Source organism: Bicyclus anynana, chromosome 21, assembly GCF_947172395.1.
Source record: "Bicyclus anynana chromosome 21, ilBicAnyn1.1, whole genome shotgun sequence".
Lineage (NCBI taxonomy): Eukaryota > Metazoa > Arthropoda > Insecta > Lepidoptera > Nymphalidae > Bicyclus > Bicyclus anynana.
In genome coordinates, this window is record NC_069103.1 from 4,180,771 (window position 1) to 4,207,072 (window position 26,302).

At 35.9% G+C, this 26,302-nt stretch overlaps 1 protein-coding gene across 1 annotated transcript in view; it reads right to left on the reverse strand.

Annotated features, from left to right (window-relative positions):
• LOC112044315 (ETS-like protein pointed) overlaps positions 1-26,302 on the reverse strand; it is a 210,684-nt gene that overhangs the window by 178,397 nt on the left and 5,985 nt on the right. Inside the window, exon 2 of the transcript XR_008251953.1 lies at positions 6,950-7,085. The gene's annotated coding sequence lies outside the window, so the exon portion shown is untranslated. The remainder of the gene's footprint in view (positions 1-6,949; positions 7,086-26,302) is intronic.

Consider the following 26,302-nt stretch of genomic DNA (forward strand, 5'->3'; position numbering starts at 1 on the left):
GTGTGATGTAGTGTGACAAGTTCGAGCAAGCCCACACTTCACTGCCGAACGATGTTGCGCGCGACAAATAGTCAATTAACCTCACTATATATTATCTACTTCCTTTCGAGGATTCAAAATGTGACAATGAAACTAATTTATTACTATTGAGTATAGGGGACAGTAGGCATTGTAAAAATAGCAATTCACAGGCTATGTAGTGCATGGCAATACCATATAGGTCACTACTTAGTACCTTCTATAAAAAAGTACCTTCTATAAAAAATTAAATAAAATATTTTTTAATTTTTTATTTTTTATTGTAAAAAAAATTTTCTCTGATACTATGATCGATGTTTGCGAAATACTCGTAGCGTGTTTTTTTTGAAAAATATTACCATTAAGCTTCTGTAATTTAGTTTGTTTACATTTTAGTTGTGTGTGCAGTAAAAAAATTAAAAATTGAAGTGCAATATTAATTTATCCAGTAAAATTTCGAAAACCACTAGACATATTTTTGTTTTTGTTTGCCTTAATACTAGTTATTTAATACATTGGAAAAAAAATCTGAAATATTGTCACTTCGATTTAGGGTTGATAAATTCTTACAAAGGTGCTTACAATATTTTTTCTCACATAAATATATCATAGTGAGCGAGTTTCATACGTTCCTATTTACCAGATATTTTTGTACCGAATTAGGGGCGAAATGTAGACAATAATAACGTGAAGAAAAATCACAAGAAATATGTCATATCCTGCGAGGCGGACGTAACTATCCCTTTAATTAGCCGCCGGATATCGCATGGCAGCCCTTAATGAGGAACGCTCGGTTGAATCCACTAATGCTTACCTTTAACTTCATGTATAACCGGTGAAATTATCAGGTAATAGTCAAAATACATAATACCTATGTAATCATAACATTACACATTATTAAATACAATTAATTGCTATTGGCCAGTCCGAGAAGGTCGAAAATTGTTGACAGATTTCTAAAATTTTAGTCAATTAATTTGTTCACGGTTTTAGGAAAAGTGGAATTAAACTTACACTTCGCTACGGAGGCCGTCATATACATATACAAATCTTTCCTTATTATATTATTAGTATATAGATGTTATCTGTTTGTGAGTAGGTACACCGGCACTCACAGGTTAAATGCAACATAGGTGATTGTCAGCAGAAATCAGCAAAGCTGTAGTACCTACTTCCCGATAGAAGCAATGGCACACAAAGCTCTGCTACTGTTATTATCATATATAGATTGAAAAGTACTACTTTCAATATCTTCCAACACATAAATCATGTCAAGTTATTCTTTATGGTGACAGTCGGGAGCCGGTAGAGGTGTCAGCGAGGTGGCAGGCGGCGCTTTTTATTTTAGCCGTGGTTATTAATGACTGCCGCTTAATGATTTAATGATAAGCTCCTATTAAATCAAAATAAATTTGTCCACATAATCACGTCTTAATTTTTTCTTACGTTCGGATTTTTAAGATGTAAATTAGTGCTTGCGTCTCCGTTCGCGTGAAATTCTTGTTTATACAAATCCCTCCGCCATATTTACAATTTTTTCCGATATAAAAATAGCATATTTTATGCTCCAATATACCATTTATAACTGAACCTACTGAAATTCATCTAGATCGGTTTAGTGGTAACTGTGAAAAGGTAACAGACAGACAAACTTACTTTTGCATTTATAATATTAGTCGATATTTTAAGCTGTCATCTCAATATACTTTTGTAGTGTCTGAGACGTAATACGTTGAAAGACTAAAAACCGACAGACATACAGACGGATAACAAAGTCTAATGGTTACGTTCATTTTCTTTAGGTACGGAACTCTAAAAAGTAAAAAAAAATCATATTGTAGTCTTGTTAGATTGCAGTTGACTTCAAAAGGGCGCATCAAAAATGATGAGGTCTGAGTTAGGGCGATTTGTCTAAGAAGGTACCAATATAATTTGTTGAAGAAAGCAAGCAATTTAGGAACAGGTACGTTTCGTATATGTATAACTAATTCGACTCTCATTTATAAATATTTATTTAACAATGATGTTCTACATTTCACCTAGACTATGAATGGATTGTGGAAATCACTGATATGGAAAACAAGCACTTACTATAAGACATATAAATAGGTATTACTCGAACGATTAGTTAATAATCTAATAATAGATTTGATAATAATACTTTATTGCGTATTATCTACAAATAAACGACTGTTTTTAACCGACTTCCAAAAAGGAGGAGGTTCTACGTTCGGCTGTATGTATGTTTTTTTCTATTATGTGCGATAAACGGACTAATCCAAGCGGCAGTATTAATGGTTACACTCCGAAACCTTTTCATTCATTTTCCAAGAGATGTAGGCTTTTCAACTACTCGATAAATATTTATCGAGTTTCCGTAAAAAAATCTGCTTTCAAACAGAAAAATAATTTAGTTTAATTTTGTTTTATACCTATAGATATTGATCTATACTAATATTATAAAGCTGAAGAGTTTGTTTGTTTGATTGAACGCGCTAATCTTAGGAACTACTGCTCCGATTTGAAAACTTCTTTCAGTGTTAGATAGCCCATTTATCGAGGAAGGTTATAGGCTATATATTATCCCTATATTCCTACGGGAACGGGAACCACGCGGGTAAAACCGCGCAGCGTTAGCTAGTTATAAAGCAATACATAGGAACTACATAATCTAAACAGAAAAAACTTCATTATCTTGTCTACTAATATTATAAAGTTGAAGAGTATGTTTGTTTGTTTGTTTAATGGAACGCGCTAATCTCAGGAACTACTGCTCCGATTTGAAAACTTCTCTCAGTGTTAGATAGCCCATTTATCGAGGAAGGCCATAGGCTATATATTATCCCCATATTCCTACGGGAACGGAAACCACGCAGCTAAAACCGCGCGGCGTTAGCTAGTTATAAATATCCAAACGGAAAAAAAACTTCATTATCTTGTCTACTCGTAGTAAGATACCTACACATTATGATAATGAAGCAATGTCTTGTAACCCATTCGTAAAAATCCCCAACACTTTTCCGTCGCAGTAAGCTAATGTCGAAACTCATTAGTGCAGCTTAGCGTCAGTGTCACGGGCAAGTTTAAAAATAAAAATAAAAAGCGGCAACTTTGAAATAGGAACTTCTTTCTTTTTTCGGTTTCCCGATGATTGATCAGTGCCGCGTTTACCGTTTAATTACTTGTTTACTAAATAAAAGTGTTGGTATTGAGTTGAGAATTTTGTGGGATTGTTTGAATAGCCCACCAGTACGTATTGGAGCCGTGTGGTGGTGTTAGCGTGGGTCTAAGCTCCACTTGGTCACGTGGGGAAGTTGACACATAGGGAAAAGTCTATACTCTTCCCTGAAAAATCCATGGTTCCCGCGGGATTTATGAAAATTGAATTCCACGCGAACCAAATCGGGGGGGTTCGATAGTTTTTTTTTATTCTTTAAAAGTTAGCCCTTGACTACAATCTCACCTGATGGTAAGTGATGATGCAATCTAAGATGAATTTGGGCTAACTTGTTAGGAGGATGAAAATCGACACCCCTTTCGGTTCCTACATCATAACGGAACGCTAAATCGCTTGGCGGTAACTAGGCCACGGCAGAAGCCTCCCACCAGCTAGTCCTGGACTAATTAAGAAAACCTCAATCGGCCCAGCCGGGGATCGAACTCAGGTCTTGTAAATCCACCGCGCATACCACTGCGCCACGGAGGTTGTCATAAGTATATCATAAAGGAGCTTTATATTCCGGCTGAGGTGCGGGAAGGTTGAGTGAGACGCCGCGCCGGATGTGCTGGCAGTGGAGCGTGATCAACTGTCGTTGTTTTTGACACCGCAGTACGCATAGGGTGGACGTTGCCTTGATGACAATCCTTACAAAGTATGAGTCTAAGCTAGAGGTTCCCAAACTTTTACTCTCGTTTATGAGGATAAAAAGTTTGGGAACCTCTGGGTTAGATTATCATTATCTAATTAAATAGGTTTCGGTGGACCGCCTGCTAAATTTCTATCCAAAACTCGACAGAAAATGTGAGTAGATTCATCTATGGAAATTTTCGTTGCAGCTGAATCAACAGCCACCACGAAAACAGTTCCAAAAAAATATTGAGAATTGATTATTTAGTTAATTAATTGATTGTGCTGTGAGTGGATGACAAAAAGTAAAATTGTCCAGGGAAAAAGTTATTTCAGCCAACTTTAATTTTTGAAATCTACTCACAGCACAAGGTAGCAATCAATTCACAAGTTATTTTATTTAGAAAACTCCCGATTCCTATAAATTTTCGTGGACTCCCGCTTACGAATCGTGAACCCCCATTTTTGTCACGTCAACGTAGTCTTCCGTAGACCCGTGGGGATCCATCTGGACCACTTTGGGAATCGATGGTCTAAGCTAACCAGCTTTTTACATAAGGAAAGAAAAAACAAAGTTTATTTAAGATTCACATCACAGGGAAGGAATAATAATTAAAGTTACAACTATCGTAATTTGATCCTAAAAGGGTCTCCACTCAGTATCATATATTAGTTGACATATATGAAATTGAGATTCTATGTATCAAACGTCATCCGGTGCCTATTGACAACCCTTCGTGGATATCATACAGTAGATAAATGACATATCTAAGTATTGATCAGCTGGGCAATTCAATACCAAAACTCAAGTAGTAGAAGCATCAAACACCACTCTGTGACATCTTGGCACAACTTTGAAAAAGGCACCAGCTCAGCATTGTGCTGCATGAACCAAGCAAAATACTGGACTATGCGCTAGTTTTCAGCAGGTTGGATGGTCAACGTTCCATATCCCCTCTCCTATAAGGAGGGATGCCTGACCCTCTACTGAGCAATTAAAATTAGGCTCTTAATTATGATATAGAAAAACAAACATAAAAAACCGTATCTATACCAATATTTTGTTTGATTGAACGCGCTAATCTCAGGAACTACTGGTCCGATTTGAAAAATTCTTTCAGTGTTAGATAGCCCATTTATCGAGGAATGCTAAAGGCTACATTTTATTCCCATTTTCCTACGGAAACGAGAACTACACGGGTAAAACCGCGCGGCGTCAGCTAGTTGAAAATAAGAAGATTTTATATGGCCGTGAATTACTAGAAAAGCTACACGCACGCAGGTACATTAAACAACTCTGTGATTGCTACAAAATGGCGGGAGTCGGAGCTACTTCACCGGTTCTTCAGTATTATTAACTTGTCGGTAAAACTAAACAAGTATAGCACTTGTTCAACCACTACCGATAATTATGGTTAGATCTGGGATCCAGTACTTACATACTGGAAATACATGTTACCCTACTTTAGTTGCTACAACCTTAGGCCGCTCGAAAGTTGTGAGTTGTAACTGTAAAAGCAATAGTTAAGTATTTAAAAGAAGAATAAGTAAAGAGATAAAGTTTGTGAGGTTGTCGCTCAGACTAATTACATATGGACTAGTATACCATAGTACCCAAATTCACGAACAAAATTGTCTGCCGTTGTCTCACACATCAACTTTTTTTTGCATCGCAGTGTATAAACTGCGATGCAAAAATGTATGTGTGTAACGTGTAATTTTTATACACACTAATACAACTTTGACATAGACAACGTTTAGTCTGTTACACAGACTATTCGATTACTAATTGATCGTTGTTTTACTGTTCTGGATAAAGAATCGATTATTTTTAAAAGTTTGATGTAAATAAGTTAGAAATACAAATGGAGACATGGACCGCATTGGGCCAGCGTGGTGGACTAAGGCCTAACCCCTCTCATTTTGTTCTGAGAGGAGACATTCAACTACACAAAAAGGCATTTTTACGGAGCTTTTAACACGACGAAAACATGGATTTTTTTATAGCCAATTTTTGTAAACGCGTTAGATCTTTGATCATATACTTCGACGGAGGGATAACTTGTAGCGAAGCAGGTCCCTATGTAATTAGTTTAAAGTTAGATAATAACTGTAAGTAGGTACTTACGCAAATATTTCTGATGACACGGTATATTCAAGTATTTATCTCTTGAATATGTAAATGAAATGAGTTTCGGGTGCATCTTGAAGTAAATACCAATGTAATAATACGAGTAATTAGGCTAATTGTAATATTAAATTACCTGAAAACCGGAATTTGAAAACTGAACATGGTTATTTTATTAATTAATACTTCTAATTAAATTACGTCAAAAGAATTTTATTAATAGTTTTGAAATTTTTAACCTTACTAGCAGACCCGGTCACGTTTCGCTTTGACTCATTCCCTACCCCTATCCTATTCTACTGACACCCTACACCTACCCTACCCTACCCCTATCCTAAGTTAATACTTATTTACTTAGTTTTCCCGAATGTCTCTTAAAACAGTACGTATATTTAGAGGTAGTTAAATACAAAATTTATAGTTCCACCATCATCATCAGGAATACCTAGTACCTTGACGGCCTCCGTAGCGCAGTGGTATGCGCGGTGGATTTACAAGACGGAGGTCCTGGGTCCGATTCGTATTTGGGTCAATTAAGATTTTCTTAATTGGTCCTGGTCTGGCTGGTGGGAGGCAAAGACGTACGTACGACGACGTATGATGTCGTGTAGAAACCGAAAGAGGTGTGGATTTGGATCATGCTACTCCTTACAAGCTAGCCCGCTTTCATCTTAGATTACATCACCACTTACCATCAGATGTGATTGTAGTCAAGGGCTAACTTGTAAAGAAAAAAATCGGTTGTCTGTAAAGTCGGTTTACTGACGATAGTTGAACGTGACAACGTCATACGAAAATACTGATGAAATGGTTGCATTTTCATAAGAATACTTTATTTCTTGTAAAAAAAGTTGGCAACCCTAGAGCGAGGGAACGACGCATGACGTCATCTTTTTTCGAGTGTGCAGTCGGCTCCATCGAATTATAAGACGTTGTCACGTCAAAAAAGTACTAACCAGTTCAAGTCGCAAGTTGAAGGAGACATGTTTTCGCGGCGCGGGCGGTATGGCGGCTGGCGCCTCGTAGAAGGCAGCTTCTTCTAGCCCGTAGTCCGACTCGCTCTCCGTCCACTCCAGCTTCATACTGCTGGGACTGAAACAAATGGGAAACATCTATACTAATACTAGAGGAAGCCCGCGACTTCATCCGCGTGGAATTTAGTTCTTCACAAATCCCTCGGGAATCATGGATTTTTCCGGGATAAAAAGTAGCCTATGTGTTAATCCATGCTATAATATATCTCAAAACCAAATTTTACCTAATTCGGTTCAGTAGTCGAGCCGTGAAAGATTAAAAAAATCATATCATCAAAATCAAGTTTTCGCAAATCTCGGGAAATCATGGTTTTTTTTCGGGATAAAAAGTAGCCTATGTGTTAATCCAGGTTATATTTCCATTCCAAATTTCAGCCAAATCTCTTCAGTAGTAGCGGCGTTAAAGAGTAAAGTAACAAACATCCAAACATACATCCAAACATCCATACAAACTTTCGCGTTTACAATATAAGTAGGATAGTAGGATTATAAAGCTGAAGAGTTAGTTTGGACGCGCTAATCTCAGGAACTACTAGTCCAATTTGAAAAATTCTTTCAGTGTTAGATAGCCCATTTATCGAGGAAGACTATAAGCTATATATTATCCCCGTACTACTAAGGGAATGGGAACCACGCGGGTGAAACCAGCGTCAGCTAGTTTATTATATCTCAACATACTATTGGGATACCTAATGGACCAACTACCTCATTGGTTCAGTGCTTAGCCTATGTGGCTTTGGATAATTGGTCCTGGATTCGGATCCTGGGTTAGGCTATGAGATACTTAATGAGTTTTCGTTCTTCTAAGAAATTATCAGTTGTGATTCTCAACCTAACCTAATCTACCTACTCTATAGTCTATGTATTTGTGTTAATACAGCCCCACCATAGTATAAAGTAACCAATATGTAGAACTCAGAAGTTCTTCTCTGAGTTTCATCCATGGTCAAAAAAATACGGGGCCCTTATGTGTAAAAGCAAAAATTAATAAAATGTAATCTCACTGCATCTGGTGATTCCAGGAAAAAAAACATAACATACAAAATTGCCTGTAGACTTTCACTTCAGAAATGGCAAAAATTAAAAGAAAAAATATCTTTTTCTTGGGTTTCCTGGTTTTTTTCTTTAGAGAAGAATAGAAAAAAAATGTCTTTACGTTGCGCTGGTATCAAACTCTGGTTCTATAAGTTTTGCCCCTTAGTTTCACACCACTTGTCCAATTGAGTCGTTATGATAACGTCGAAATATGTTAACTTGATGAACGGCTTGGGTGTTAGGTTTATTTTTGTTATGGAATTTCTTGATTCGGTCCCTGCGTTAAAAGCTTGAAACCCGCCTGAATGCTTTCTGTATGCGCAGCGCCTAAGCCATTTTTTACCGAAAAACCACTGTACTTGTAACTTATTCCGGTGCTATAATAATCTGATCGTATTTTATGACCACTTCTTATGAGACGTGAAACAATAGGGCTTCGCTAACCACAACCGTCGCCGTGAATTCTGATAATGGACGTCGATATCTCTGTCCTATTTCTTCCGCCCGATTTGGAAAGGGACAGCGCTCAATCTAACGATCGTGCTACGCGTACCTGAGTAGGCGGTTTAAACCTGTTCCCATGTCGATACTTTGAATTATTGTTTTAAGGCTTCACTTTTAATAATACGTTACAATAAAAGTAATGTAATTACTTATACTTTATGAGTTAATTAATTTAAGTAAATAAATAAATTGAAGTCCTAAAGAAATTAAATTATGTATATTTATCTTTTCTTTGTGGGAGTCGCAGGTATTCGCTGGATGCAGGCGGCTCAGCTACATTTGCTATCGACAGGTCACGTGATCAAGATCTGTCATTCCCATACATTTTTCTAGTTTTCGAAGCGTTAGCGATCGTAGAAAGACAATCGACTTTCCACTTGGGTAGGGGGGCTGGATCGTAATGTTTGAAAGTCCCTACAAAAAGCCTATGTCCTGTTGTGGACGTCCATCGGCCGATATGGTGATGATTTTTTCTGTTTGTTTGTTTGTTCAGAGTAATCATCATCATTAAAAACCCATATTCACTACTGAACAAGAGTCTTCTCTCAGAATTAGAGGGGTAAGGTTAATAGTCCATCACGCTGGCCTAATGCGGATTGGCAGACTTCACACACATAGAGAATTAAGAAAATTATCAGGTATACAGGTTTCCTCACGATGTTTTCCTTTTCCTTCGTTGGGCTATCATGGCTCTTAATGGGCTATCACGGCTCTTACTGGGCTATTACGGCTCTTTTCAGAGTAAGTTCATAATATTATGTAAGTAGGTACCTAACCCAATTTAAACACGTCTTATTTGCATCATCATTATCAACCCATATTCGGCTCACTGCTGAGCTCGAGTCTCCTCTCAGAATGAGAGAGGTTAGGTCAATAGTTTGGTGAACTAGCTGGCCTAATGCGGATTGGCAGACTTCACACACGCAGAGAATTAAGAAGATTCTCTGGTATGCAGGTTTCCTCACGATGTTTTTCCTTCACCGTTTGAGACACGTGATATCTAATATCTTAAAATGCCCACAACTGAAAAGTTGGAGGTGCATGCCCCGGGCCGGATTCGTACCCACACCCTCCGGAATCGGAGGCAGAGGTCATATCCACTGGCCTATCACGGCTCGTGTATCAATTATATACATAATATGGATGAAGCATGCATCAATCTCAATATTTTTACACACATTCTTTGTATTAAGGTACTTTTCACCAGGTATTTATTTAGATTTAGAATGCCCTGGATCAAGACGAACGTTCGTTCGTTACTCAATAAAATGCACATAAAATTTACAGTGAAACCTTTTTTCAATGTTTATAATAACGCAATCATAAATCAATAGCCGCCCCACATTGGATCCATTAATAACCTATCAAAGAGATCGAGATAAGTTAACACTTTTTAATATAAGTCGATCCGGCGGAAACGGTTCCCGAAAGCACGTGTTACTAAACCCTTTCCCTTTGGCTTCAGGAAGTTGCCTTATTACTATTACAATAAGATGGAAAATCCTTTGACAAAAAAATTCGGTGATGTGAATGTCGGTTCGTTTTATAGTTCTTATTGTTGAAGCAATAATTGTTATATTGTAAGTTTTTCAGGAGCTAGTTATAGTTCAGGCAATGATAGTGTAAATATGTCGTCGGAAGAGTTCGGTCGTGTCGTTTCGGTCAATATCCGCAGGAAATGGCTCTCGAAAACGACATGAAGATCATCTTCTTGTAATTGAATCGGTGTGTCGATTCCGTCTCTAATTTGTAGTTAAGGGTTGTAATTAGGGTGACGATTCTTGGCGTGATTTTCTAATTTTTTTTTTCTTTTAATAGTCGATAAGTTAACACTGCGAGAAACTAGTAACGTTATGTCTGTTTTTATATCTCGACCGTTTGAGTTTCGAATCCGTATCTATCTATCTCTTTAACGTGCTAGTTACAGGCAGTTAGGCAGTCGTGGATTTACCAGTAGCCTACTGGTAAATGCCTTAGGGTGGCAGATTTTAGAAGGCAGCCAACTTGGCACAAAAAACTTTCTCTTCTACAGAAATGAAGAAAATGTAACTATAATTGTTATATTTTAGTCCTGTACGTCCTTTATGGTATTTGATTCGATATCTAAATATCGAATTTCGAACCTCCTTTTTTGAAGTCGATTAAAAAAGTCGTTCAAAAAATTTCTATGCGATAAAATTTAAATGAAACAATACAGCATATTTTTGTTTTTACATACATACTTTTATTTCATTACTTTTTTATTGTTTAAACTAATGTTATCTAGAAAGAAGGAACTGTCACAAACAATTCGTCGGTTATCTAATCTCGCCGAGATAACGTGATATCGAAACAACTTGTTATGTTAAAATTGTTACAGTTGAAATTTATTTGCTGAAAAACGTCTAAACCTTTCTAATTTATTAACTGCAATTTGATAGTCTAAGATCCATTGACTTTCTTTAACGAATAATCCAGTCAAATAGGACTTTTAAGGTTACAATAATTCCCATTGAGCTAAAAAATAGTATGAATGTACAGAATACTATTATAAAAGAATTGTGAAAAGTCCTACTTACTTCTATTTTAAGGATAAACTGGACTGGACTAGAAGTAAGTAGTTAATATATTTTATACAAAATTAACTACCTAAACCTAAAAGGTTTAGGTAGTTAATTTTGTTAAATATTATTGTTTTATTTAGTGTAAATAATTGTAAATACATGATAAAATATTACTTGTATTCAAATAAATTATTTTGTTCGACCACTGAAGAGAAATATAGACAAAAAAACAAAGAACTGTAAGATTAAATCACTGGAACTTACTCTTAGATTAAAATAATTTACGTGTAAGTTAAATTTAAATTACTAATTAATTATATAGGCTCGTCTGTAACCTTAATTTAAATCGTGAATTAAATTATAAATACTTATTATGAAGAATATCATATTTAAACTAACATATAAATTAAAAAGTCAAAAATTTTGTTTTATCTAAGACATCGCAATTAGCTTAAATATGTGCAATTATTTCGTAAGGTAAAAACACTAAAAACAAGAAAAGAATAATTTAAACTTAATAAAACAAAAATTAAAAATTCAAACTAAGAGTAAAGTAAAGTACAACAAACAAATTTCACTATAAAAACAAAATGAAATTAAACATTCATGGTTGACTTCACTTTGCAAAATGCAACAACAATTAAGTCCTATAAGTCTAGACAGTGCCAATCATACGCGAGTGCAATTCTGCATATAAATCGTTAAATTTCAAGCCTACCTATTATTTATACCGTGGACTCTCATGCTACGAGTTTTTTCCTCGAAACGACAGCTACTTATGGAGATGGGTGTTCGAAACTTATGGTAATCATCCACCATAAGGTTCCCGACCTACAGAACATTGGCCGAATAATTGGTGCACACGCGACTTCGCATGTCGGACGGTTTAATCATGTGCATCGCAGATATAATGGGTTTATGTATGCCTGAATTGATAAGTGAAAGAATTTCTAACACGACGTTCAGGATTTTCTTGGAATCGTTTTGATAATACTCAAAAAATACCTTGTGACCACGCAAAAAGAAGGAAGGGTAATTCCAGAATATATCAAAAACTGACAGACGGCGATTTTGTCTATTTTTTGATGAACTATAAAGAGGTAAAGTGGATGCAGGCGGCTCGGGATCGTAATGTTTGGAAGACCCTACAAAAGGCCTAAGGTCCTGCAGTGGACGTCCATCGGCTGATATGATGATGATGATGAAAGTTTCTGGTGTTGTAGGGGGTAATCTCAGGATCTATTGAACCGATTTTAAAAATTCTTTTACCACTAGAGACCATGTGGTTACCATTACCACCACGTTATATGTGAGTGTCAATGGTATTTATCCCCGTATTCTCACGGGAACGGGAACTACGCGGGTGCAATCACGTGGCGTCGATTGGTTTATGAGATACAGTACGGTCTCAGGCTTATGCTTTCGATCCTTTGAATAAGTCTGAATTAAAGTTTATCAAATTAAAATTCATCAGGATGAATTAAAAAAAAAATCGCTGAAGGAAAAGAAATATTGAAAATGCGATAGGGTATACGAGGACTATCGATCATCATTGTTAGAAATAAAAGATATTAAAATGCTTAGTCATTTTATGTATTACACATCGATTATGTATACTTGTGAAATATAACTTACGTGTTAAATTCAGTTTGCCTGAAATAGTTCTTTGTTGTTATTATAAACAACCTAATTGATATTATAAACAATCTGTATGTGGGAAATTATTATTCACATTCCCAATTAAATTGAAATCGATAGCTTTCTTTAAATAGATTTAGAAAAGTCAAGAGATTTGACTTTTCTAAAGCGTTGGTTAAGTTTTTGGCTGGCTTAAAGGATCGGAAAGGGCAAAAACGCAAGATGGCACTATGTCACTTTTGTTTTTAAGGTATCCTCCATCTACACACCAATTTTCATGAAATACGATGGAGGTTCAACGAAAACGGAGGTAATAACCCCCATTCACTGTACTAGGATAAGCCTGGCTGTCCAGCTCAGAAATGCAGCTAGTAGGTATTCTTGCCACCATTCCACGTGGGCATGATTTGTATAGTTATTAGGATAAGTATTTATTTTTTATTGAGAAAGAATACAATAACGAACTTAAGCTAACTTATCGATCAAACAAGCAGCGATAATCAGGTTCCATTCGAAATCTTTTTTTCCATAATAAGAGTACGGTCAAATCAAATCAAAATCAAATCAAAAATCATTTATTTCAAGTAGGCTCAGTTTACAAGCACTTTTGACACGTCAGTTGACTATTTGTAAAGATTCTACCACCGGTTCGGAAGGCAGGTTCTGCTGAGAAGATACCGGCAAGAAACTCAACAGTTGCTCTTTTGAAAGTATTCAAAATATTCTATTATTAATACGCATTCCGCGGGGAGTTAGGATACCATTAGTTAGATCCTTATCATGCATAAGTTAGCTTAAGTTCCATAATTAATTCTTTCGCAATTAAAAAAAGAAAAGAAAAGTAAAAACAGTAGGTATGTATTAAATTGTATTAAGCCTCAGTAGCCACCACAGATTCAAGTTAGCTTTTACCGTTTTCTGTTCTGTGGTAGCCTCGGTTAAGGGTTCGATTATTATAATTGGCGTACCCACTCTTCCCAGTCTTAACGAAATAATTGGAGGGGAATGGGAATATTAATCATATAATTTTTTTAAATAATACTATATTAATCAGTTTAAATGATACAATGACCAAATTACAAGAGTCATTGTGTATGGACAAACAAGAAGGGCTGCAGTTTATATTTAGAAGTTCGTTCAGGGTCGAAGAGCTTCAGCCAAGTCGCACGCTGACAGCTCAAACTGTGACTGACCATTGTATACGACAATTTATGTTATTCTGATTATTAATTTGTGACACTAGTGTCCAAAATAGTTGTTTGTATAAATCTTATTTTTAAGAGAATATTTTTTATCAGGTGATATTGTGGTCAAGCGATAGCTTATCCTTATAGTATGGATTAAAACGCAAAATGCAATTTAAATTATATCATAAGCTAGAGAACGCCCGCGACTTCGTCCGTGTGAAAGTTTCCAAGAATAATTTCCAGGATACAAATTATATTTTATAATCGGTTCAGCGGTTCCAAAAATTACTTAGCCCGGACATCAATAAGCACAATTATTTTGAAATCACCGAATTAAGTTTTTACTGAAAAACTTAATTTTTCAAGAAAAAAATATTTGGGATTAAAAGTAGCCTATGTGTTAATCCAGAGTAAAATCTATTTCCATTCCAAATTTCAGCCAAATCGGTTCAATAGTTGCGTCGTTAAAGAGTAACAAACATTCAAACATCCATACAAACTTTCGCGTTTATAATATTAGTAGGATAGGAATGCCTTGAATTACTACATCACCGGCTCGGCACCGCCTTCAAAGTGCAGTCAGTAGGTAGAAAATATTATTGTCGTCGTCGTTATCAACCCATTTTCGGCTCACTGCTGAGCTCGAGTCTCTTCTCAGAATGAGAGGGGTTAGGCCAATAGTCCACCACGTTGGCCCAATGCGGATTGGCAGACTTCACACACGCAGAGAATTTAGCTGGTATGTAGGTTTCCTCACGATGTTTTCCTTCACCGTTTGAGACACGTGATATTTAATTTCTTAAAATCTACACAACTGAGGAGGTGCATGCCCCGGACCGGATTAGAACCCACACCCGGAATCGGAGGCAGAGGTTATATCCACTGGGCTATCACGATCAGAAAATGTTTTGTAATTATCGGTACATTTATGTTTTTGAAGTCGGTTGTATTTAAAAAAATGTTTTAATAGTATTGTTTTCTGTGGTATTATTAAGCAACGGTAGAAACGAATACGGAACCCTTAGTTGTAAAGCGAATGAGCTAGTACCGTAGCCGTTAAAATCTTAATCACAACTGCACTCGAACCATTAGGTATCCCTTCAATGTACTCGTATCTTCTGATTCAAAGTGTGCAGCTGCGAGCGCCAGATGCCCGGCGTGTTTCCGAGAATTTCATCTTCAGAACACTATCTGGACTAATTTTCTAAAACTGTACCTATCGACACATACTTGTAGCTATCTGTGTAAATATTTTTTTAGCGATTTAGCGTTCCGGTACGATGCCGTGTAGAAACCGAAAGGGGTGTGGATTTTCATCCTTCTTCTAACAATTTAGCCCGCTTCCATCTTAGACTGCATCATCACTTACCATCAGCTAACTTGTAAATAATAAAAAAAAAAAATTTCAAAATTCTTTTCGAAATAATTTGAGAACTTCATTATTATCAGCGTACTAGAGGACGCCCGCGACTTCGTCCGCGTGGAATTCAATGTAAACTTTCAAGCCCTATTTCACCACTTTAGGGGTTGAATTTTAAAAAGTTTGAATTACATTATATTTCGTATTTTTTTTTTATTTAAATTTTTAAAACTGTAACTCTAAAAATGAAGGACTTTCCATACAAACTTTCAGCCCCTATTTTACCCCCTTTTTATTTTATTTTCGCAATAAAAAGTATCCTAAAGTAAAGTAAAGTAAAGTACCTTCTCCGTATTGTGGTCTTAAACCGTGCTAAGTTTTATTTAGTAATAACCAGTGCACAGTAAAACCAACTGTGGTTTGTGTTGCACTATGGTTAGGCATAATTGAAATGTGTTTTTTGTAGAATAATAAATAAATAAAATAAAATAAATAAATTTGAATTCATTAATTAGTTTCAGCGTGATACCCGGCCAAGATAATCATGATCATACAGACAAACAAAAATCGAAAAGAATATTTTTGGCTTCAGTATCGATGATATTATAATGTCCCCCAACAAAAATTTTCAAATGGACAGAATTTAACCTGTTATTTAATTATAATAAGTATACCTATGGAGCTTAGACCCACTTCAGGGTAGAAGTAGGGCAGGGGTAGGGTTGGGTAGATAGTGGTAGTGTAGAGTAGGATGAGAGTAGGGTAGGGTAGGGTAGGTGTAAGGGTGGGAGTAGAACAGGATAGGATAGTCAAAGCGAAGCTTCTGGTAAATCTAGATATATCATAAGCTTCTACAAAGTAGCGTTTGCAACTAACAAGCTATTTATATCAAAGCTAAAAATAAACCTTGCGCTAAATAGATAGCCGCCTCAATTATGCTCAGTTTCGTTTAATCCCGTTAACTACGGACTGGATGAGTGCGGGTTCCGTATGTCGTGGGTGGAAGGGTGAGAGCACCTGTTGCGCCGGCTATTTTTAACACTCCCCCTCCCCTGTACCGCACCCCCCGTCCCACACGTCAGCCGCTCATAAATTCATGACTAATATGCGAAGTCAAGAATGTTTGCAACTTTGATTGGTAAGAAATATTGCTTTTATTGCTAAGCAGTGGTGAATTCTTTGCGGTATCTGATTTTTGTGGACTTCCACTGTATTTGGTACCTTAAAATGTAGGTATGTTTTACTAAGAGACTTAAAAGTAATTTTAAATCAAATCAAATCAAAATTCATTTATTTCAAGTAGGCTCAATTTACAAGCACTTTTGACACGTCAGTTGACTATTTGTAAAGATTCTACCACCGGTTCGGAAGGCAGGTTCTGCTGAGAAGATACCGGCAAGAAACTCAACAGTTGCTCTTTTGAAATGAAAAAGTCATACAGTATTATAATTTACAATTGATAACAATTACAATTTCTTATGTAGTTTTACTTCCTGTGTGAAGGTGGAAGCTGATCCAATGGCCAGATTCAAATATTTGAATCTGGATATAATGTCTAAGTTCTTGTAAGGTTTGTCTAGTGACTTGAACCGCTAGATCCAGGCAACTGACGATTGTGGTATTTGAAAGACCTTACAGTAGGTTTAATAGTGAAAGTCCATTGGCTGGTGATGGTATTTTTCTGTTATTTGTTCAAAGTCAAATTTGAGTAAAAGCTCATTTATTTCATTATGGCTTAGTTTACAAGCACTATAGAAACGTCATAGTAATATTATTATTAGACATCTAATGGTGATAATAATTGGTTGAAACTTAAAATTAAAGTTAGGAGGGTTCCAAAAGCGCCTTGATCCGAGAAGAGCCCACAATAAACTCAACCAGGGTTTATTTTTTGTTGGTTTTTTTTGTCACAAATATTACAGCGAAGTATTGACTACTCAATTGCAAGAAAAGGCTCTTCCAAAAAATTCAAAAGATTTATAAATGTATCAGCGGAAACACTCTACGGAAATAAAAAATGCTACATAAGGCCAAGAGGATTTTACTAACTAGACAAAAGGAAAGACACGAAAAATCGATTTTAAAGTTCTGCAATCACACCTGATAATGCAGCCTTGACTTGAAATCCTCATTAGTGAATGTGGCACGGAAAACTGATATGCACCATGATAATAATAATGATGTACGATGTGTAGGTAAGATTTTACGAATTTTATCCATAGGGGCAAACCCTCAGCTAAATAGCTATAGCAAACAAAATCATGCAATTCACACTGTGTGGGAATAGATTGTCTATCAAATGTGGTGTTTTGCAGTTGGTACGTGTAAAACTGATCGAAATCCCCCTCATCAACATATTGCTTTTGTTTATGTTAGGTATCAAGCAATCAGCGCGTGCGGTTTTTATAAATGGGATACTTCACGCTAAAATAAATCTGATGTGTTTATACGCCATTGATGTTGGAATTTAAATTGCTAGCAATGTTATGTATTCTTAAATTGTTGCTTCTTATTAATTCTAAGTGATGTACGATAGATTACTTGGAATCAAATAAAATGTATGTGTAAAAAACCAATTCACTTGACCTGTTAAATTAGAACCAGCTATTGACGTTTGGTTGGTTAACTTTGGTATATTTGGTGAGTATGCAAGATTAAACTTTGAAGGTTGTCTATTGATAGAGTTAAAAGGTGTCCATAGAATTCCCTAAACCAAACAATATAAAGCCATCGAGTTTGAACCCATTTATCTTGGCAAATACTCTGGCGACAGATGTAAAGGCTTTTAAAGAAAAGCTAAAATATATTTTGTTTTTTTCTCTTTCATCCTTAACCTTAAAAAGTAGCTAACTGTAGTGTAATTTAGACATTAACTATTTTGTATAGATCATTAAGGTCTAGAATAACCTTGACTAAAACGTACACTGTAATAGGTGCACTGAATAGAGAGCCCTCGAATTCATTATGTTCATACTATGAATCTTTATCACTTCTGTCTTTTGTCTTTCTTGTTTTCTTGTAAGTCTATATTAGCGATAATAGTATTTATCTTGTTATAAGCTTTTGATATTAATTGAAAATGCATGGATAATTTTTATACTTGTAGTGAATATATATTCAAAAGAATTCATTAAAAAAATATTAAGTTCATATTATAAATATTTATTGCTTCTGTCTTTTGCCTTTCTCGTCTTCTTTTATGTCGATATTAGCGATATACAACCTATTTAACTTCTAATCTTTTGGTATAATTTTAAAATGCTTGGATACTTTTTATACATGTAGTGATATATTCAAATGAATAACATCCTTCAAGTAAATAAGTACGTGGCCAAAATAACAAAGTTTCATTTATAGAAACATATTGTCTTAAAAAGATAAAGCTGTCGATTATATAAAACGATAAACGATTGTTGGCAGTCAGATCAAACAATAATATTGTGGTTTATTCCCGAATTACAAAGCGTTTAAACTTGAAGTGTTATGAATACCAAGTAAATTGTGTATGGGATAAATTACATATAGCCTTATCTGTGGCCGTGTAAAGATATTGTATACTGTCTCTGTGGCGAAGCCTGTTTTGTATTCTTTTGACTCGCTGATCGGTCTGATTAGGAAAACCTTTAACGACACTGACCTATAACACCTTCTTGGAGGTACAAGTAACTTTTTATTAAATTCTTATTTCGTGTATCTTTTATTTTTTAATATATTCTCTACCTTTAGATGTGGATGCTTTTGTGATGAGATAAGCTTACTTTTGACTGCTTATCTTAAAGAAATCAGACACATTGTACTACGGCTTCCTTATTTTTTTTGACAACTACTTTGGTTACGTCTACGGAAATAAGAGCCAAGGTTTTAAGTATAACGAAAGTGAAGCAATCATGTATAATTTCTCTATTTGTAGCAGTTTAAATATTAGGAGACTAAAATGTACAATCTAGTTTATGGATTTCATTTATCTATTTGATATTTCATAGTCAGTTTGACTTTGTTTCTTTGGAGTGATTCTACAATCGGTTCAGTTATTTCGAACTGATAGTGGAATGACTATGTTTCTTCTGTGGATCTCTTATAGGATCTCGATCGTCCACTGAGTGGACCGATGATATCAAGCGCGTTGCAGGGAGATGCTGGTCGGGACCAATTTTGAAAGTCCATGCCATCGGCTGTTAATGATGATGATGATAGTGGAATCACTGCAAGTCTCCAACGAAACATTTTGGAAACTGTTCACGTTTCCAAAATCAAAGAGTTCATCTTTTTTAAACAAAGCAATGTTACTTGGCGGATAAAGCAAGCATGGCAGTAGGTAGTCATCATCATATCAGCCGATGGACGTCCACTGCAGGACATAGGCCTTTTGTAGGGACTTCCAAACATCACGATACTGAGCCACCTGCATTTAGCGAATCCCTGCGACTCGCTTGATGTCGTCAGTCCACCTGGTGGGGGGTCGGCCAACACTGCGCTTACTAGTGCGGGGTCGCCATTCCAGCACTTTGGGACCCCAACGTCCATCGGCTCTTCGCAGTATGTGCCCCGCCCATTGCCACTTCAGCTTCGCAACTCGTTGAGCTATGTCGGTGACTTTGGTTCTTCTGCGGATCTTCTCATTTGTGATTCGATCACGCAGAGATACTCCTAACATAGCTCGTTCTATCGCCCGCTGTGTGGCTCTGAGCCTCTGAGCCTGAGCCAAGTAGTCCACCACGCTGGCCCAATGCGGATTGGCAGACTTCACACACGCAGAGAATTAACAAAATTCCCAGGTATGCAGGTTTCCTGACGATGTTTTTCCTTCACCGTTTGACACGCGATATTTAATTTCTCGAAATGCACATAACTGAAAAATTAGAGGTGCATGCCCGGACCGAATTCGCCCTCCGAATCATAGCAGAGATTATTTCTACTGGGCTATCACTGCTCTATTTACTGCAGTAGGTTGATAATTAGCTGTTACTTCACCAATCTAAGCATAACATCTAGTAATGGTCATTTAGTGGTCCTGAATGCCAGCGGTCACGAACGCCATTATAGGGAGGCATGTCCTTCGAGATAAATAAACAATTATATGGCACGGAGTACGGACATTGATAGTGGCTGTTATCAGAGTCGTCGAACTCGCAGCAGGCGACGCGCTGTGCGGCTTGTGCATTATGTAAAGGTCTTTGTTCAACGGCCACAACATTTGGGGCAATCTACATAATAGTCTTATTCTGTATTTGCTAATACTTATCTACATAAGTATGCTGGGCGTATCTTTTCGTGATCGAATCAGAAATACGGAGATCATAGCTCAACGTGTCTCGAAGCTGAATTGGCAATTGGACGTAGTGCGAGGAGCTGATGGACATTGGGGTTCAAATTAGAAAGCGCAAAGTTGGTTGGCCCCCCACCAGGTGAACTGACGACATCAAGCGAGTCCTAGGGATTCATTGGATGCAGGCGGCTCAGGATCGTGATATTTGGAAGTCCCTACAAAAGGCCTATGTCCTGCAGTCAGTGCATCGAAGTCATGAAACGAACATCATGAAACATAATATTCTTATATGGTCATTGTGAAAATTTGCATGTAGGTACATTTTTGGGGATTTTTGGGGGCGGGGCTTATGTTCGAATGTGTTTATATAACTGTGTGCTGTCAAGAGATTAGGTACATTTACAACTTACATTTCAAAGGTGTACAAAGGGAATCTTCATATTTGCATGAATGGATGAATTAATGAATACTTATGCATGTATATTGTTGCAGGAGTAAATACTCGTATCTACGTAAAACACGGAAAGAATTACACAGAAAACTTAGATTAACTTAGATTAAAGCTATAAAATAAGCTTACTTTATTACAACTGGACACATAGAAGTTTAAAACCATCGAATACCAGTATTAAACGAAAGCGTTTTTGTTTTTATTTTAAAAATGCAGTCTCATGTTTAACTAGGTTAAGTAATCGCCTTTTTTAGTTTAAATTATATATTTACAATCCAAAAAGTGAGATTACACTAGAGTTAAAATGACGCGGATTAGGCAGTTTGTGGTGCGGATCGTTGTTAATTAATTCATAATTTAAAATTCTGGTGCGCCCGCGCAGACAGCATCAACCAATTACACTACCAGTACGATCCATACAAAAATAAATCCTATTATTATTAAAATTAGGTTTAAATTACTTCGTTATGAGCGAGGAGAGTTTGTATGAAGGGCAAGCGACAGTTGTTTTATTTTGAACTATATTTAGTACTTGGACTGAATTGTTACTGTGCCAGCTTTGTATGGAGCGATGTGTGACTATCACGCTTGATGAGTGCATGGCTTAGATACGTGGAAAATACCTAAGACTTTATCTGTATGCACCAGGCTTACTTAGGTAAGTAATTATAGTATTGGAGTATCGACAATGAAATGTTTAGACTCGAAATACCTACTTATAGTATCTACTTCAATCAGGGCTTTTAGTACAATTTAGGTATCTATGTTTATTGTATCTATGGTTTCTATGTATGTATGGCATCTATCTATTTACTGTACTTAATAGCGAGAGAAATTGCTGGTCTTTGCCAAATTGCCTGGACAGTGTAATGTGAAGGAATGAAATGAACCAGGTTGCGGTTCAGAATTTGATTCAGAAACAGTGTCCAAAAGTTATGAATAAAACCAAAATGTAGAGAATTTATATTTTTTGTGAGCTGTAGGTATATTTTGGTCACTAGAGCGAAAACCCGATTCTTAACCAATACCTTTTTTAACATGGCGGCTGATATTTAAGTGTTAGAATTGCATCCTTCACTTTTTGATTCATAATTCTTCCATGATGGATCAATAAAAGTAAACTTTTGGATGGACTAATATTATTATATTACTGCGGCATCCAAAAAATCATAAAAGATTTGACAATGATTTGACTTGATTTAACAGATCTATACTACTTAATATTATAAAGCTGAAGAATTTGTTTGTTTGTTTCTTTGATTGAACGCGCTAATCTCAGGAACTACTGGTTCGATTTGAAAAATTCTTTCAGTGTTAGTTAGCCCATTTATCGAGGAAGGCTATAGGCTATATATCATCCCTTTAGTCCAACGGGAACGGGAACTATACGCTGGCGGAAGCGCGCAACGTCTGCTAGAGTATTATAAATGCAAGTGCATAAGGAATCACCAATGTCCTACAAACTATTCGCCGTGTGCAAAGAATAACCCAAAAAATTAAACTGATAACCTATAGGTCTTGTGTACCGTGACCTACTTTAGTTATTTTTTTAATTTTAAGTGTAATTTGCACAATATCAAAGTGTTATCGTATTCATATCAGATGAATCAGGCTTTATCTGTTATTGCTATTGTGTTTTTAGCAAACGAATACAAAATGAAGTACATAGGTAATGCAGTTAGAGACTGCATTTTCTTCACTGTTATGTTTTCTATAAAATTAATTGAATACCGGTATGTTTATGTACCAGTTGCCTCTGTTTTCCATTGGTTAGCTTATGTAGTTTTAGATCAGGATGGTTCGAGTGAGGACTATGAAATATCGATCTTTTCTTCTCATAAGAAATTCTCAGCCCGTGAAGTAACACTCACCTTCGGAGAGCGCGCGTTCTCGGTCATTATTATTATTTTATATGTAATAGAGATCGTTGCACAATCAAACAGACTCCCGGAGCCCACCAACCCACATTGAGGTAGCGGGATGGGTCTAAGCCCCATATATCTTCTTCTTTAAGAGGGTATATGGGGCCTTGTAGTACGCCATTAAAATGGGCTGATGCTGATGATATACCAGCTATCTAGTTTAAGTTCAATAATTATCTACCTGTCTCGTGATAAACTCATGCATTACCGGTAAATACGAAATATTGATAAAAATGATTGACAGTGTTCACTGTACAACGTTTTGCGAATCCGCCGAGCTATTCCACGAAGCAACTGTTCTAACCATAAATGTTGTGTATTTAAAATCCATATTCGCTTCAAGATCCGTCCCGAATCGTGTCAACAGGCGACTTTTCTACCTGCGGGTCCCGTTGCCGCAAGGTGCACGCACCCTACACGCACACAAACATAAATGCTACCACACACTTGACTATCTGTTATTCAGGGTTGCCAGATATGAAATTAAAAAAAAATATTTTTGACTATTCATGAATATTATTAGATTCATGTCAGACTTTTAAATAGAGTTATACAACATGCTAGTTTCATCGTATGTAAGCTGCCCCGATATTTATTAGTCTAATACAAGAAACCCCTTAACAATATTTAAAATGAATTATAAAGGTGATGTGTCAGGACAATGGTGTTTGGAAGTACATACAAAAGTCTGTCTATTTCCTGCAGTGTCCATCGGCTGATGTGATGATTATGATGCAGAAATAGTATCTACTGAGTTTTTTCGATTGCAAATCCAGCATTGTTCACTACAAACTGTAATTTACAAGAGATTTATAAAGAATTTAGAGCATTTTATTTATTAATTTAGAGAGTACTATGGATAAAAGACGTAATATTACTACTATTGCTGACACATCAAGTCTATCGTTCTTACACGGAAATAAAACATTTGGTCAGATGGTAGGCAGAGCATGTGGTTAGTTACTACCCTACCGTCAACGTCAGATTTAGCGCAGAAACCGTCAGAGGTACCAAGACCGATACCATTTTAGAATGCATAATCACTTAAAATCAGATGAGATCTCATTCAAGGGCAGATTTGTCATTGAGTAAAAACCTCTTTTAAAAATGATTGACTAGTAAAATAAATTTTATGGAAATACCAAAATTTGGCAACCTCTGGCAACACTGCGTGCACAACCTGCGCCTTTGCAAGTTGCAAGTCCTTTCTCCCGTCCCTGCATCTGATTCGTCAGATGTCGATCACATTTTTTGTTGTTTCCACAACAAAACGAACGCAGGCTGCACCATAAATCTATAGAGCACGAAATTATACAAAGTTGCCTTTTCTGGCATGCAAAATTGTAGCATGCGATTATTATTATTATCAGACAGGTATAAATGTTATCTCAACCTAATTAACTTTCTAGATACATATCTAAATGACTGAGTTACATAAATCTATTAATGTTTTCTTTTACAGTGTTTGTAAGGTTAATTTATTAATTTTAGTTTAATATAAATAAGTAACAAAAAAGCAAGTATTCAGACCGTAGCTTGAGTTAGAGTTAGCCAAAGAAACAGGATTAAATTTTTATCGGTTCCGAATTTTTCGATATCATTAATCTTATAACTGAACAAATTGTATTGTTTGTTCGTTATTTAACGTTTCATTTTCAGGTTTGGTTTTAAAAAAAAACAACTCGAAAAAAAAGTAAAGTCAGTAGGTATTTCATAATATAAAGTTAAGAAATCCTAATCATTTTACATGTGCATCTTTTCTACCTCTATCATAGTGTTCTTGTTAATCTTTAAGTTCTCTACATATACTTCATGACTAAACGATACGAGTAGTCGCAACATAATTTCAGACAGTCCGATAGTTTAGGTTAAAAATAATGGTAATAAAAAGGAAAATGTAAAGCAGAGTCTGTCCGAGATTTGACCCTGATTTCAAAATACATATTTCTAAAACTTTTCTTTTATCTCTGTTTGTATGCATAGTCGGCAAAAAGGGTGACCCCTTGTTTATTCTAGAGGCGCCTACGCGACGTAACGCATTCAAGTAACGAAATAATATGAATTTGTCACCATCCAACGGTTAACCTTCAGGTAAATATGTAAAGTTTGCGTCTGATAACATGATAACGCAATGCGAATCATAATAGATTTCGTTACATAATCGTTTATTCATTCATGATTTAATATATGATATGTATAGGTTTCCTGCAGTTTAAATTCAAATTTCATTTATTTCAATTAGGCTTAGTTTACAAGCACTTTTGAAATGTCATGATTTCATGGTGGTAATTAAAGTCGAAAACTTAAAATTAAAGTTACGAGGGTGTCAAACGCGCCTCGGTCCGAGAAGAGTCCACGACAAACTCAGCCAAGGTTTTTTTTACCAACATTTTACAAGCTTACTTACCTATCTAGAAGGCGAACGTATATAATTATGTACATATGAAGTAAATGTACACTTTTGATTTCTTAATATCGTAGTACCTACTTACCTTCCTAGCCTTTTATACAAAATTAATTTGTAATAGGAAAACGCCCGACAAAAATTTAGAATGCCGTTACACCTACCTTAACCTATTAAACTGATTTTTTTCAAGAATCCAGTTTTTACTTTAAACACAAATAAAATATTTATTTAATTATTAAGTATTATCAACAATCAATGCATGCGGTTTTTAAACCATTCATAATAAGACCGTAAGAAAACGAAAATTATTGTAGGTCAGTTTTCTTCTTAGTTTCTTTGTGTATTTTATTTCTTTACATAATGACGGATTTCGACATTCCTTATTGCAAAACTTTAGTACCATTGAGGATATTCTTAGACCAAAACGCCTAGTGCACTACGATCATTAAAAGACTCTGCGTCATGCTCTTTCACTTTGATCGATTAGACTCGTAAAGATGAATGGAAACGGTCAATCACTAGTAGTACGAGTAGCTATAGTTGGTAGGTACATTGCAGTCATATAAATTCAAATGGTCGATTTATCGATATACAAAAACATTAAATTTGTCTTGTAGGCTTGAAATCGATCGGATGGTTTCCTAGAATACTTATCTCGAGAAACTATTCATCGTAAATGAACAAGCCTGGTACAACTTTAGTGAAATAATGACTAGGACTGATTATTATTATTTTTCTTAAATAGTAACTTAAGCTTTGAAAAATATAATTCAATCATTAGTAGACGTACTGTACTTAATCCCAGAGGTTAGTTGGTCCGAAAGATTGAGCTTTTATAGTACTGAGAGCTTTTCTCTTAGTTTTATAGAAAAGGCAACTAATCACCAATTATTTTTCTGTAGGGTGTCTGTAAAATTTTGTTTTTACAGTATATCCGATATATTAACAGGACACGTAGGAGA